This window comes from Hyperolius riggenbachi, chromosome 9 (genome assembly GCF_040937935.1).
Source record: "Hyperolius riggenbachi isolate aHypRig1 chromosome 9, aHypRig1.pri, whole genome shotgun sequence".
NCBI classification, from domain to species: domain Eukaryota; kingdom Metazoa; phylum Chordata; class Amphibia; order Anura; family Hyperoliidae; genus Hyperolius; species Hyperolius riggenbachi.
In genome coordinates, this window is record NC_090654.1 from 221,483,537 (window position 1) to 221,500,918 (window position 17,382).

Genomic DNA, 17,382 nt, shown 5'->3' on the forward strand with positions numbered 1-17,382 from the left:
GCGTTTGCGATAACTTGCAACAAGTCTTTTACAGCGCTCTGGAGGAATTTTGGCCCTCTCATCTTTGCAGAATTGTTGTAATTCAGCTTTATTTGAGGGTTTTCTAGCATGAACTGCCTTTTTAAGGTCATGCCACAACATCTCAATAGGATTCAGGTCAGGGCTTTGACTAGGCAACTCCAAAGTCTTCATTTTGTTTTTCTTCAACCATTCAGAGGTGGATTTGCTGGTGTCTTTTGGGTCATTGTCCTGCTGCAGCACCCAAGATCGCTTCAGCTTGAGTTGACGAACAGATGGCCGGACATTCTCCTTCAGGATTTTTTGGTAGACAGTAGAATTAATGGTTCCATCTATCACAGCAAGCCTTCCAGGTCCTGAAGCAGCAAAACAATCCCATACCATCACACTACCACCACCATATTTTACTGTTGGTATGATGTTCTTTTGCTGAAATGCTGTGTTATTTCTACGACAGATTTAACAGGACACGCACGTTCCAAAAAGTTCAACTTTTGTCTCGGCGGTCCACAAGGTATTTTCCCACAAGTCTTGGCAATCATAGAGATGTTTTTTTTAGCAAAATTGAGACAAGCCTTAATATTCTTTTTGCTTAAAAGTGGTTTGCGCCTTGGATATCTGCCATGCAGGCCGTTTTTGCCCAGTCTCTTTCTTATGGTGGAGTTGTGAACACTGACCTTAAAGAGACTCTGAAGCGAGAATAAATCTCGCTTCAGAGCTCATAAATAGCAGGGGCACGTGTGCCCCTGCTAAACCGCCGCTATAGCGCGGCTTAACGGGGGTCCCTTCACCCCCAAAACGACCACTGCGACACTTGGTCGCAGATTTGGTCGTGATTTATTGCTTCCTGGAGGCAGGGCTAACGGCTGCAGCCCTGCCTCCAGTCGCGTCTGTCAGCAGCGCATCGCCGCCTCTCCCCCGCCCCTCTCAGTGAAGGAAGACTGAGAGGGGCGGGGGAGAGGTGGAGATATGCGCTGACAGACGCGCGTGGGGCAGGGCTGCGGCGGCTAGCCCTGTCCCAACCAGGAAGCGCTCCCCGGGTGTATCGAGGGGGATTTGGGGGTGAAGGGACCCCCGTTAAGCCGCGCTATAGCGGCGTTTTAGCAGGGGCACACGTGCCCCTGCTATTTATGAGGTCTGAAGCGAGATTTATTCTCGCTTCAGACTCTCTTTAACTGAGGCAAGTGAGGCCTGCAGTTCTTTAGATGTTGTCCTGGGGTCTTTTGTGGCCTCTCGGATGAGTTTTCTCTGCGCTCTTGGGGTAATTTCGGTCGGCCAGCCACTCCTGGGAAGGTTCATCACTGTTCCATGTTTTTGCCATTTGTGGATAATGGCTCTCACTGTGGTTCACTGGAGTCCCAAAGCTTTAGAAATGGCTTTATAACCTTTACCAGACTGATAGATCTCAATTACAGTACTTTTGTTCTCATTTGTTCCTGAATTTCTTTGGATCTTGGCATGATGTCTAGCTTTTGAGGTGCTTTTGGTCTACTTCTCTGTGTCAGATAGCTCCAATTTAAGTGATTTCTTGATTGAAACAGGTGTGGCAGTAATCAGGCCTGGGGGTGACTACAGAAATTGAACTCAGGTCTGATAAACCACAGTTAAGTTATTTTTTAACAAGGGGGGCAATCACTTTTTCACACAGGGCCATGTAGGTTTTGAGTTTTTTTCCTCACTAAATAATAAAAACCATCATTTAAAACTGCATTTTGTGTTCAATTATGTTATCTTTGACTAATAGTTAACGGTTTTTGATGAGCAGAAACATTTAAGTATGACAAACATGCAAAAGAATAAGAAATCAGGAAGAGTGCAAATAGTTTTTCACACCACTGTATAACCCCGACTACATATACCCCTGACTACATATACTGGGACATATACCCCTGCCTACATATAATGGGCACATATACCCCTGCCTACATATAATGGGCACATATACACCTGCCTACATATATTGGGCACATATACCCCTGACTATATATATTGGGCACATACACCCCTGCCTACATATACTGGGGCCATATACCCCTGGCTACATATACTGGGGCATATACCCCCTGACTACATATACTGGGGACATATGCCCCCTAACTACATATACTGGGCACATATACCCCTGACTACATATACTGGGACATATACCCCTGGCTTCATATACTGGGACATATACCCCTGGCTTCATATACTGGGACATATACCCCTGGCTTCATATACTGGGACATATACCCCCTGACTACATATACTGGGCACATATACCCCTGACTACATATACTGGACACATATACCCCTGGCTACACATACTGGACACATATACCCCTGGCTACATATACTGGGCACATATACCCCTGGCTACATATACTGGAGACTACTATAGTTATGGCTACTTATACTGGGGACACCTATAGACCTGGCTACCTATGCTGGGGGTACCTATTTTGGGGGAACTGCTGTAAGATTATCTGCATTTTTGTGGAACCACTGTTATGTATTTTGGGGAACAGCTGCCAGATTATGTGTATGTTAGGGGAACGGCTGCTGCCAGATTACGTGTATTTTGGGGAACTGCTGCCAGATTGTGTGTATTTGGGGGACCGCTGCTGCCAGATTATATGTATTTTGGGTGTTACGTGTATTTTGGGTGATCCGCTGCCAGGTTTCGCGTATTTTGGGGAACTGCTTCCAAATTATGTGTATGTTGGGGGAACTGCTGCTGCCACATTGTCTATTTTGGGGGAACCACTGCCATATTGTCTGTATTTTGGAGGAACTTCTACCACATTATGTGTCTTTTTGGTGAAATGCTGTCAGATTACATCTATTTTTGGGGGATACACTACGGCAGAGCTCAAACTTCCCCGGCAGACCTTTTACATCACTGCTAAGGTCATGTATATTTGGCCCCACCCATGACCACGCTCACGCTATGCTTGACCACGCCCATTTTTGGCGCTGGGGTTTTCCAGGTGAGTCCACTCACCTCTTTTCCCAGGACTAGACCCCTGATTAGCTCTCTGTTGGTCCTGTGATCATAATAATCACTTCTACAGATACTTTGAATAGTAGTAATCATCAACAAAACTGCTCTTCATCCCCTTCTTGCACCTCTGACACTGTAGTTGCCATCGGCAGGTTTTGGTGCAGCGTATCAATTGTTAAGTATACAGTGCTTGGGGGTGTGCCCCATTGTAAAACCTGCATCGGAGCCCACAGCTCCTTAGCTACACCACTGAGGATAATAATCCTGATTCAAAACTTCCTGTCTGTAACATACAAGCTCTAGTCTACAGCAATGCTTAGCTACTAAGATAAGGAATTACACACACAGTGTTTCTCTCCCTCCTTCGTCTTCCCCCTCCCCTTGCTTGTAGAGTCATCTGACACAGGCTGGGGCTAGAATTATTTGTCTGTGATCTGTCCACACAGGAGTAGCTTGCTAGCAAGTAAGGATTAAAGCATGCCAGCAAACTAGACAAGCTCATGTGTAGGTAACCTTTCTTCAATAATAGCACCATCGTTTGGACAATCTGCTCTACTAAAAGGCCTCTGAGTTCTTATTCTGATGTTTATATTTGGTTCCTATATTTGCTGAACTAGTTAGCCTTTATTTTATCACCTAAGTTAGGCAAAAAAAATTCTAAAGCTCACAATACAAACATACATTTTTGTAGCTACACTTGTTATGGGTTTGAAGATTACAATGTCCACACTTGTTTTATGACGCTTGCAAGATGGGTCCCCAGGCTCTGGGGCCCACCAGGTGTAGGCAAGGTGGAAACACTGAGCGAGCCCATGAAAGTTTTGCTGGGGTTAAGCGAGTAGTTACGCCACTGTTTGCAGGGGTCTTCAACTTCAAGATTTGCATGTTCTACCTCCGCAGGCAGACTTACAGTATACCCCATCTCTTGACTTCCTCCTGTAAGTAAGAATGGGGGGGGGGGGGGAGTTGAGATGCAGGTTTGCCCCGCCTCCTCCTACATGCCTTGGGGCACACTGCCAAGCTGCAATCCATAATGATGCCCCCCCCCCCCCATTCCTCAGCTGCATTATAACTTTGCCCCCTGCCATTCACTAGAAGTGAATGTCAGTTGCCATAACAGCCACAGTCTCTCTCCAATAGCTGTGAGGGAAGGGGCCAAGAATGCTTTGGTTCTCCTCACCTATCCTCTCCCCACATCAGAGCCTGATCCAGAAATGAGATGTTATCCCTGGAGGTTGGGTGGAATCATGTGAATAAGATGGAACACTTTGAGTATAAAGTCTTTGCTAGCATTAGGTGGAGAAGGTGGGAGGAAGGTAAGGTCCATTATACAGTGGGTTGCAAAAGTATTTGGCCCCCTTGCAGTTTTCCACATTTTGTCACATTACTGCCACAAACATGCATCAATTTTATTGGAATTCCACGTGAAAGACAAATACAAAGTGATGTACACGTGAGAAGTGTAACGAAACTCATACATCATTCCAAACATTTTTTACAAATAACTGCAAAGTGGTGTGTGCGTAATTATTCGGCCCCCTGAGTCAATACTTTGTAGAACCACCTTTTGCTGCAATTACAGCTGCCAGTCTTTTAGGGTATGTCTCTACCAGCTTTGCACATCTAGAGACTGAAATCCTTGCCCATTCTTCTTTGCAAAACAGCTCCAGCTCAGTCAGATTAGATGGACAGCGTTTGTGAACAGCAGGTTTCAGATCTTGCCACAGATTCTCGATTGGATTTAGATCTGGACTTTGATTGGGCCATTCTAACACATAGATATGTTTTGTTTTAAACCATTCCATTGTTGCCCTGGCTTTATGTTTAGGGTCATTGTCCTGCTGGAAGGTGAACCTCTGCCCCAGTCTCAAGTATTTTGCAGTCTCCAAGAGGTTTTCTTCCAAGTTTGCCCTGTATTTGGCTCCATCCATCTTCCCATCACCTCTGACCAGCTTCTCTGTCACTGCTGAAGAGATGCACCCCCCGAGCATGATGCTGCCATCACCATATTTTACAGTGGGGATGGTGTGTTCAGAGTGATGTGCAGTGCACCTTCTTCCACATGGTTGCTGTGTCCCATACATGGCTTGTAGCAAACTGCAAACGGGACTTCTTATGCTTTTCTGTTAACAATGCCTTTCTTCTTGCCACTCTTCCATAAAGGCCAACTTTGTACAGTGCATGACTAATAGTTGTCCTATGGACAGAGTCTCCCACCTGAGCTGTAGATCTCTGCAACTCATCCAGAGTCACCATGGGCCTCTTGACTGCATTTCTGATCAGCGCTCTCCTTGTTCGGCCTGTGAGTTTAGGTGGACGGCCTTGTCTTGGTAGGTTTACAGTTGTGCCATACTCCTTCCATTTCTGAATGATCGCTTGAACAGTGCTCCATGGGATGTTCAAGGCTTTGGAAATCTTTTTGTAGCCTAAGCCTGCTTTAAATTTCTCAATAACTTTATCCTTGACCTGTCTGGTGTGTTCTTTGGACTTCATGGTGTTGTTGCTCCCAATATTCTCTTAGACAACCTCTGAGGCCCTCACAGAGCAGCTGTATTTGTACTGACATTAAATTACACACAGGTGCACTCTATTTAGTCATTAGCACTTCATCAGGCAATGTCTATAGGCAACTGACTGCACTCAGATCAAAGGGGGCCGAATAATTATGCACACACCACTTTGCAGTTATTGATTTGTAAAAAATGTTTGGAATCATTTACGATTTTCGTTCCACTTCTCACGTGTACACCACTTTGTATTGGTCTTTCATGTGGAATTCCAATAAAATTGATTCATGTTTGTGGCAGTAATATGACAAAATGTGGAAAACTTCAAGGGGGCCGAATACTTTTGCAACCCACTGTATGTAGAGGGGTTTTTAAAAATTGATGATTCCATATGACTAGACTTTTTAGGTTGTCCTATTTAATCATTTGATTGCACTTGATTGACAAACTACAGTGTATAAACTATTATTAAGATTATGGTTTAAATTTGCATTGATACAATTGTTTTGTTGAAACAATCTTTTCACCATAAAATCATATTTTAATACATGTGGCTACCATAGCATTGCATAGAGAGTGGCTTCAGTAATGGCGATTACGTCCAGTGGGAGAGAATAGGGAAGACTGGCACTAGATGCGGATTGGCAAGCTTTTGGGGGGTAGAGGTGATCACTCACTGTGCCTCCGGTCAAGGTTCAATTGTACAATCAGAAGAGAAGAATCTGGGCACCAGATGAGCTATAAAATATAATAAAATAAATAAAACAGTGAATCTTGCAGCTCATCTGGTGCCCGAGTTCTTCACTTCTGATTGTGTAATGGCGTTTTACCAGCTAAATAGCTACATGCTATAGCTAATACAAGTACTTTGAAATTGAAGCATGCCATTTGGGGGTCCGTTATGGGCAGAGGTTTGGGCGCCCCATTGGATGCCCCCTATTTGTAGCCCCATTTTCATTGCGGAAGCCCCCCGCGCCCATTATTTATAAGGCGCCGTCGGCACCCAAATTTACCAGTATTAGCTATATTTGCATGGGTGCCTATATTTAATGTTTTTTTTTGTGGCGGAATTGCAGATTAGGGGGCGGTTAAGGTTAGGTGTCCATGTGGTAGGTTTTAAGGTTAGGCGTGGGGAGTGGGTGGGTTAAGGTTAGGCGTGGGGAGGGGGTGGGTTAAGGTTAGGCATCAGAGGGGGGAATTTAGGGTTAGGCATCAGTGGGGGGGGGGGGGGAGTTAAGGTTAAGCATAGGTAGGGAGGGAGGGATCTGTGTGAGAATAGGGTTAGGTTTAGTTGTAGTAAAACATTGGTATTATTTACTGATATTTTACTATCGTAATTTCCACTTTTGAAATGTAGAATATCAGTAAATTTACCGATATTCTACTGGCCGAAATGTCGATTGCCCAAGTTTCCCCGCGCCTCTTTTTCATGTACGAATTGCTATTATACTGCAGCTCTTTTGGACTGTGTCTATAGCAACTTATCTGTATTGGGAGAAATCGTGTAAATGTCTCTTCTGCTGTCCTATTATGCTAAGAGCTATCACGTCTCTCTGCTCATCAGCATTGGCCCTATACAGTATATATGTGCATTATCAAATGAATCACTGGTGACTGATTCTGTGATAGGTAAACATTAATTGCATGACTGCTGGCATAAGCCCTCATGTCTACGTTGAGGTGATGATATAGTGCCTGTAAAATTATACTTGTTGGGACTAAATTACCTGGAGATCCACTGATTGCTATCTATATTTAGATGGAGTAGCATAGGATTTTAGATATATACATACTAGTGGACACATTGATTATGTACATTGAGAGGATCTGATTGTCATATAGTGAATTATATATAATAAGAGGATCTGATTTACCTTTAATGAATTTTGGATACCTGATTGCACTATTAGGTGATGTTATATCATGTTTAATTAGGATAATGGTAATGATACTAATCATACATAATACTACTACTACTGGGTCCCAATATGTAGAATTATTTCATATACATTGACTGTAAAAAGTTTGAAAGTTCCTTGTTAAATGAAACATATATGCATGTTTATGTTGTGTATTTACAATAATAAGCGAAGCCTAGCTATTCAAATGTATCATGAATATCGTGAGCAAAGACACAAACCAACTGGACAGATGAAAAATGAAAGATGGCACGGTGGACAGATGACTTAAGGTGGCCATACATCTCTAGACTTGGCGGCCCATCGACCATCAGATTCGATAGTTTGGTAATGGCGATATCAGGACGTGCTACGAATGCGACAAAACTCCTGCTACGCCCCCCTAATGTATAAGTGTGCCCCTATGTGTGCATTTATACATTACCTGTCCTATGTCACCCAGCTGTCTTTGGAATCCCCCGCTCTTCCGATAACGATATACATGCCACCGGTATGTAACAGAAGAGTAGGATATTCTGAAGCTAGATTGGTACCGTGCAGTGGGCAACAGGGGAGAGATGGCAGTGCATCCTAAAACCAGGCCACATCTGAAATGACTACCAACAGAGGCGGGCAGAGCCCCCTAGAGGTAAAATACACACCTTGTTTTTAGAGCAGATGCTAAACTATGTACCAGAGCCCTAACGTTTGAATAAAAATAGAATGCAAATATGAAATACCAAATGGAGGCAGCTAGTCATAAGGTAAACTTACATTTTGCGCAGTACACTCCACCCCACGTACGAGTGATTGACAATGGCATTTGCACAGGCGCAGTAGCGGGCCACCTGGTGAGGTCGGCCTCTGCACCATCGGGGAACGGGAGCCAGCTGAGAGCGGAGCCATGGCGTGGGACATGGCGGCTGCTAGGGGCTGGAGGAAGCCCTGGGTAAGGTGTCAATTTTTATATTTTTTTTGCAGCTCGGACATTCCCTTTTAAAAGGGCTGTACCATCCACAAATAAAAAAATGGCCCCAAAAATAGTTAGTGTCCCAAAGATATATGTAAATCCCCCTTTTTTCTAAAAATAGGTCTCTATTTTTTTTCTTTGTACGGGTGTATGGGTGCCTTTGCCTAACCGCAGGAGCCGTGCAGTGCCAGCAGGATTGTGGAAAGGTTTTCTTTTTTTATTTTATCGACGGTTTTTATTTCAAGTACAATAAGGATACTATGACCAGAAGGTATTCAACCCCTCCCCCGAATACTATGAACAGAATGTGCAGGTAAGCTTTCATACTACATGGAAGAGGTAAAATTGGATGTGTGTACCAGACCCCTCGATCTTCCACCAGATTGACCATCAGATACATTACTCTCTGAACAAATCAGATCAGAGAGTGATCTATTGCCTATCCACACACTGCGGACAGATTTCAACTTCCAATAGATAGATTATTGGGGCAGCGCCGCCACCTGCCCCATGTAGTGTGCCCCCCGGGCTTGTGGAGAGTGTTGCGTGCTCACCTGTTGTGCTGGTTGTACCAAGGTCGCTGGTTGTTGGGAAATCAACCCTTGGGAGATTTTATAGAAGCAATCAATGAGGTGCCCATCTTCTGGCATCAATATGATTGAATTGTGTGGATATCAATGAGGAAAATGCTTGTAATGAATGGGCACCCTACGGGTAGAGATGAGCGTAATGACCTAATTACGATTTTGCGAAATTTCGCGTAATTAGTGTAATTACGATCATGGCCGTAAGTACATAATCGTAATGAAGAAGGATTTCGCGAAATTTCGCATAAGCGTAATTTTCGCATAATTTTCGCATTGCAGTCGTATCATGCCGTAATTTCGCATTAAACGCTACCGTAATTTCGCGTTAAACCGTAACGCTCCGTATAATATAAAAAAGCCGCCGACTTTAAGGGTTAATAGCAAAGCCCCCTTAAATGCTAAGAGCCTCAAATTTGGAGAATATATTAAGGAGATCAGGAGGAATAAGAGGAAAAAATTTTTTTTCAAAAAGACCTTATAGTTTTTGAGAAAATCGATGTTAAAGTTTCAAAGGAAAAATGTAAACATTTAAAAACCCGCCGACTTTAATGGTTAATAGCAAAGCCTGCTTAAAGTTTAGGAACACCAAATTCCCAGGGTATATTAAGGGGATCAGTGGGAATAAGAGGAAAAAATTTTTTTTCAAAAAGACCTTATAGTTTTTGAGAAAATCGATTTTTAAGTTTCAAGGGCGAAAATGTCTTTTAAATGCGGAAAATGTCAGTTTTTTTTGCACAGGTAACAATAGTGTATTATTTTCATAGATTCCCCCAAGTGGGAAGAGTTTTACTTACTTCGTTCTGAGTGTGGGAAATATAAAAAAAAAACGACGTGGGGTCCCCCCTCCCAGACCTCTTTAACCCCTTGTCCCCCATGCAGGCTGGGATAGCCAGAATGCGGAGCACCGGCCGCGTGGGGCTCCGCACCCTGACTATACCAGCCCGCATGGTCCATGGATTGGGGGGTCTCGGAAGGGGAGGGGCAGCCAAGCTTTCCCCTCCCCCTCCGAGCCCTTGTCCAATCCAAGGACAAGGGGCTCTTCTCCACCTCCGATGGGCGGTGGAGGTGAGGGCCGCGATTTCCTGGGTGGGGGGTTCATGGTGGAATCTGGGAGTCCCCTTTAAAAAGGGGTCCCCCAGATGCCCACCCCCCTCCCAGGAGAAATGAGTATAGAGGTACTTGTAGTACCCCTTACCCATTTCCTTTAAGAGTTAAAAGTAAATAAACACACAAACACATAGAAAAAGTATTTTAATTGAACAAAAAACATAACCACGAAAAAGTCCTTTAATATTCTTAATTAACCATTAATACTTACCTGTCCCTTTAAATAAATGATCCCACGCAATATCCTCGGAAATGTTCTATCAGTTACAATGTAACAAAGTTATTATGTAACAACTTTGTTACATTGTAACTACGCCGCACCCGACGCCACTCGCCGCCGCATACGCGTCCATGCAGGACGCTAAGTCCCCGCAGCTCCCGCTGTCCACCCCGCCCACATCTGTCACCCACATGTCACCCACATGTGGGTGACATGTGGGTGACATGTGGGAGAGGCGGGGAGGGCAGCGGAGCCGGCGGGGACTTAGCGTCCTGCACGGACCCGACAGAGCTCTGAGCTATATAGCTCAGAGCTCTGAGAAGCATCTTTGTATTTGGGCTCCAAGGAGCCCCATTGGTCCTTAGCAGACCAATGGGGTTCCTTCAAATCAGAAGGAACCCCATTGGTCTGCTAAGGACCAATGGGGCTCCTTGGAGCCCAATTACAAAGATGCTTTCGAGAGCTCTGAGCTAGTGTCGGGTCCTGCAGCGCAGACGCGGCGGCGGCGGCGGCGGTGAGTGACGTCGGGTGCGGCGTAGTTACAATGTAACAAAGTTGTTATATTGTAATAACTTTGTTACATTGTAACTGATAGAACATTTCCGAGGATATTGCGTGGGATCATTTATTTAAAGGGACAGGTAAGTATTAATGGTTAATTAAGAATATTAAAGGACTTTTTTCGTGGTTATGTTTTTTGTTCAATTAAAATACTTTTTCTATGTGTTTGTGTGTTTATTTACTTTTAACTCTTAAAGGAAATGGGTAAGGGGTACTACAAGTACCTCTATACTCATTTCTCCTGGGAGGGGGGTGGGCATCTGGGGGACCCCTTTTTAAAGGGGACTCCCAGATTCCACCATGAACCCCCCACCCAGGAAATCGCGGCCTCCACCTCCACCGCCCATCGGAGGTGGAGAAGAGCCCCTTGTCCTTGGATTGGACAAGGGCTCGGAGGGGGAGGGGAAAGCTTGGCTGCCCCTCCCCTTCCGAGACCCCCCAATCCATGGACCATGCGGGCTGGTATAGTCAGGGTGCGGAGCCCCACGCGGCCGGTGCTCCGCATTCTGGCTATCCCAGCCTGCATGGGGGACAAGGGGTTAAAGAGGTCTGGGAGGGGGGACCCCACGTCGTTTTTTTTTTATATTTCCCACACTCAGAACGAAGTAAGTAAAACTCTTCCCACTTGGGGGAATCTATGAAAATAATACACTATTGTTACCTGTGCAAAAAAAACTGACATTTTCCGCATTTAAAAGACATTTTTGCCCTTGAAACTTAAAAATCGATTTTCTCAAAAACTATAAGGTGTTTTTGAAAAAAAAATTTTTCCTCTTATTCCCACTGATCCCCTTGATATACCCTAGGAATTTGGTGTTCCTAAACTTTAAGCAGGCTTTGCTATTAACCGTTAAAGTCGGCGGGTTTTTAAATGTATACATTTTTACTTTGAAACTTTAACATCGATTTTCTCAAAAACTATAAGGTCTTTTTGAAAAAAAAATTTTTCCTCTTATTCCTCCTGATCTCCTTAATATATTCTCCAAATTTGAGGCTCTTAGCATTTAAGGGGGCTTTGCTATTAACCCTTAAAGTCGGCGGCTTTTTTATATTATACGGAGCGTTACGGTTTAACGCGAAATTACGGTAGCGTTTAATGCGAAATTACGGCATGAACGAAACGCGAAATTTCGCGTTGAAAATTACGCTTACGGTATTTTCAATTACGATTTTAATGGCAATTTCGCTACGCTAATTTCGCATCGTAATCGCAAATTTCGCATGCGTAATTATAGTAATGCGAAATTACGAAAATTTCAGCTCAACTCTACCTACGGGCCTTTTTCCACTGCATTAGCTTTGGTACGATTTTCAGAGCTCATGCGATTTTTTTAATTGCAAGGACTCCAAAAGGGATCATGTAAGCTGAGGTACACCATTTCCACTTCTGCAATGTGAATTCTCCCTAAACCCATGCTTGCTTGGGAAAAAAAATTAGTAAAGCCCTTGGTGGGCTAGATTACCTTATGCTGAGTGTCTTGATGCTGCTCCTCTTCAGGGTCCCTCCCGTTCCCTGTGCCTGGTCCTCACAGTATTTGAGGGGGTTCACTAGTGACTAGTCAAATACTTTACAAGGAAGTTACCGCAAGTGGCGAAACATGATTCAGAACTACACATGCACAGCGAAAGCAAGTGCTCATCCACCAGCGCTTTCTTTCACTGTGCAGGCAGAGTTAAAATTTCACGCCTGTGCTTTAGAATTGATCTGTGCCGGAGAAACATCTGGAAGGCTGTGGTGGAAAGAGGACCGGGGTCAGGGAACAGGAAGGACCCTGATGACAATGAGGAGCATCAGAAAACTCAGCATATGGTAATCTATGGGCTTCTCTCAAAATTATTTTACAAAAACAGACCCTCTTCCCCTCTCAAACTGGCATAGCTCCAGTACTGGACAGCCCCCTCCCAGTGGCAGGAGTGCCTCTCTCTCTCCCTCTCTATGCAGAGTTGCATTGCAAGTGGAGAATTAATGAGGTTGCTAACCTGGACTCAGCTTCCAGCACCGATCTCAGAGGTTACTCACTTGCGTGCCCAGCATCGCCTCTACAGCCACAGCAGTGTTTCTCATCAAGTGACCCACTGTCACAAGGCCCAGCTGTAATCATAGAGAGGAGATACTGGTTGCACGGCTAACAGGAAGGGCTTGTTCACACTAGGGGCGTTTTCAGCCTTTTTTCAAGCGCAGGCTATTTTTAAAATCGCCCACAAAACACTTGTGCAAGGGATTTCTATGAGAATGTTCATATCAGCACGGTTAGTGCGCTGTGCGAACAGCAAAGCAGTGCCTGTACCATTGGAAGGCAGAGGAAATACGCACATGCTCACAAAATCGATTTGTGCAGCAATTTCGTTGGCGTTTTTAAGAATAAATACAATCTATTTATTCTTTTCCGGGTCAAAGAGTTCACTTCCTGACTTGCGTCAGGGAGTGAATTACAAAAACGCTCTGGAAAAGCGCTTAGAAAAGCGATTTTACCAGAAACGCAGTGCACAGTGGAGCGCTGGGAGGAGGGAAAAAGTGCACAAAAACGCAAAACGTTTGTGTTTTTAGGTGTGAATGAGACGAAAAGTCGGCGCTGGAAGCTGAGATCGGGTAACATCATATACAATGGTTTGCAAAAGTATTCGGCCCCCTTGAAGTTTTTCACATTTTGTCATATTACTGCCACAAACATGAATCAATCTTATTGGGATTCCATGTGAAAGACCAATACAAAGTGGTGTACATGTGAGAAGTGGAATGAAAATCATACATGATTCCAAACATTTAAAAAAACAACAACTGCGAAGTGGGGTGTGCGTAATTATTCAGCCCCCTGAGTCAATACTTTGTAGAACCACCTTTTGCTGCAATTACAGCTGCCAGTCTTTTAGGGTATGTCTCTACCAGCTTTGTACATCTAGAGACTTAAATCCTTGCCCATTCTTCTTTGAAAAACAGCTCCAGCTCAGATTAGATCGACAGCGTTTGTGAACAGCAGTTTTCAGATGTTGCCACAGATTCTCCATTGGATTTAGATCTGGGCCATTCTAACACATGGATATGTTTTGCTTTAAACCATTCCATTGTTGCCCTGGCTTAATGTGTAGGGTTGTTGTCCTGCTGGAAAGTGAACCTCCGCCCCAGTCTCAAGTCTTTAGCAGACTCCAAGAGGTTTTCTTCCAAGATTGCCTTGTATTTGGCTCCATCCATCTTCCCATCAACTCTGACCAGCTTCCCTGTCCCTGCTGAACAGAAGCACCCCCAGAGCATGATTCTGCCACCACCATATTTGACAGTGATGATGGTGTGTTCAGAGTAATGTGCAGTGTTACTTTTCCGCCACACACAGCGTTTTGCATTTTGGCCAAAAAGTTAAATTTTTGTCTCATTTGACCAGAGCACCTTCTTCCACATGTTTGCGGCAAACTGCAAACGGGACTTCTTATGCTTTTCTGTTAACAATGGTTTTCTTCTTGCCACTATTCTATAAAGGCCAACTTTGTGCAGTGCACGACTAATAGTTGTCCTATGGACAGATTCCTCCACCTGAGCTGTAGATCCAGAGTCACCATGGGCCTCTTGACTGCATTTCTGATCAGCGCTCTCCTTGTTCGGCCTGTGAAACGGCCTAGTCTTGGTAGGTTTACAGTTGTACCATACTCCTTCCATTTCTGAATGATCGCTTGAACAGTGCTCCGTGGGATGTTCAAGGCTTTGGAGCTAAACAGGCTGTACTTTGCCCATGGCTAGTAGAGGGGTATCTATGAACTCCTTTCCTACTTCCACAGAGGGTTAAGCAAAATAAAAAAAAATTACACCAAACAAAAAAAAAATACTTTATTATTTTAAATTAACCAAAAATACTTACCACTTATTATTACAGATGCAGAGATATATACAGACAGGAATATATATGCGATCTTCCATGTCCATACAAACATGTATGTGCATTTGTATATTTTATATATTAGTGTTTCTTTACGTGAATTTTACACCCAAGCACAGAGTCCTCTGTATTTGATGATTTTATGCACTTGATTTGGCCTGAGGAAATGACAAGCCAAATAACATTTATATGGCACTTTTCTCCTGGTGGACTCAAAGCGTCAGAGCTGCAGCCACTAGGATGCACTCTATAGGCAGTAGCAGTGTTAGGGAGTTTTTCCCAAGGTGAAGGTGAATAGGTGCTGGCTTACTGAACAGGAAGAGCCGAGAATCAAACCCTGGTCTCCTGTGTCTGAGGCAGAGCCCTTAACCGGTACACTATACCAGTGGGCATAGATCCACAAAACACATTGTCAGTGTATACAGGGAGTGCAGAATTATTAGGCAAATTAGTATTTTGACCACATCATCCTCTTTATGCATGTTGTCTTACTCCAAGCTGTATAGGCTCGAAAGCCTACTACCAATTAAGCATATTAGGTGATGTGCATCTCTGTAATGAGAAGGGGTGTGGTCTAATGACATCAACACCCTATATCAGGTGTGCATAATTATTAGGCAACTTCCTTTCCTTTGGCAAAATGGGTCAAAAGAAGGACTTCACAGGCTTTGAAAAGTCAAAAATAGTGAGATATCTTGCAGAGGGATGCAGCACTCTTAAAATTGCAAAGCTTGTGAAGCGTGATCATCGAACAATCAAGCGTTTCATTCAAAATAGTCAACAGGGTCGCAAGAAGCGTGTGGAAAAACCAAGGCACAAAATAACTGCCCATGAACTGAGAAAAGTCAAGCGTGCAGCTGCCAAGATGCCACTTGCCACCAGTTTGGCCATATTTCAGAGCTGCAACATCACTGGAGTGCCCAAAAGCACACGGTGTGCAATACTCAGAGACATGACCGAGGTAAGAAAGGCTGAAAGACGACCACCACTGAACAAGACACACAAGCTGAAACGTCAAGACTGGGCCAAGAAATATCTCAAGACTGATTTTTCTAAGGTTTTATGGACTGATGAAATGAGAGTGAGTCTTGATGGGCATAATGGATGGGCCCGTGGCTGGATTGGTAAAGGGCAGAGAGCTCCAGTCCGACTCAGACGCCAGCAAGGTGGAGGTGGAGTACTGGTTTGGGCTGGTATCATCAAAGATGATCTTGTGGGGCCTTTTTCGGGTTGAGGATGGAGTCAAGCTCAACTCCCAGTCCTACTGCCAGTTTCTGGAAGACACCTTCTTCAAGCAGTGGTACAGGAAGAAGTCTGCATCCTTCAGGAAAAACATGATTTTCATGCAGGACAATGCTCCATCACACACGTCCAAGTACTCCACAGCGTGGCTGGCAAGAAAGGGTATAAAAAAAGAAAAACGAATGGCATGGCCTCCTTGTTCACCAGATCTGAACCCCATTGAGAACCTGTGGTCCATCATAAAATGTGAGATTTACAAGGAGGGAAAACAGTACACCTCTCTGAACAGTGTCTGGGAGGCTGTGGTTGCTGCTGCACGCAATGTTGATGGTGGACAGATCAAAACACTGACAGAATCCATGGATGGCAGGCTTTTGAGTGTCCTTGCAAAGAAAGGTGGCTATATTGGTCACTGATTTGTTTTGTTTTTGAATGTCAGAAATGTATATTTGTGAATGTTGAGATGTTATATTGGTTTCACTGGTAAAAATAAATAATTGAAATGGGTATAGATTTGTTTTTTGTTAAAGGGAACCAGAGAGGAACAGGGGGGTGAAAAAAGAAAAAGATTTTATACATACCTGGGGCTTCTTCCAGCCCCATAAGCCTGAATCGCTCCCACACCGCCGTCCTCAGCTTCCTGGATCCGCCGGTACCGGGCCCGTCACTTCCGGCGGACGCGGCCAATTGTCCGCATCACAGGGGCTCCCTCCATACATGTACGCATGCGGCTGCGCAGTAAGCAGCCACATGCGTATCTGTATGGAGAGAGCACCCTGTGATGCAGAGAATTGGCCGCGCCCGCCGGCCGACTTGCCGACTCGCGGCAATGACGGGACCCGGTGGCGGCGGATCCAGGCAGCGGAGGACGGCGGTGTGGGAGCGATCCGTGCGTATGGGGCTGGAGGAAGCCCCAGGTATGTATATTGCATCCTCTCTGGTTCCCTTTAAGTTGTCCAATAATTATGCACAGTAATAGTCACCTGCACACACAGATATCCCCCTAAAATAGCTAAAACTAAAAACAAACTAAAAACTACTTTCAAAAATATTCAGCTTTGATATTAATGAGTTTTTTGGGTTCATTGAGAACATGGTTGTTCAATAATAAAATACAACTCAACAAATACAACTTGCCTAATAATTCTGCACTCCCTGTATTATAAATTAATTTCTTTATATATGAAGTTGTCAATCCACCCCCCCGTTCTTGCTTTTATTACACAGCAATATTCTCAGTAAAGTAGGTCCCCTTGACGAGTGTCAGCATTGGTCACACTACCACCAACTGGCAGAAATTCCGTCACTAAGAGGTTTCCTGCAGTGACGTCAACTCGGTAGCGCGCTAGGTTTAGGGCCTATTTCCACTACACACAGATTGGATGCAGAAAAACTGACTCCAATGAAAGCCTATGGGCCTGTT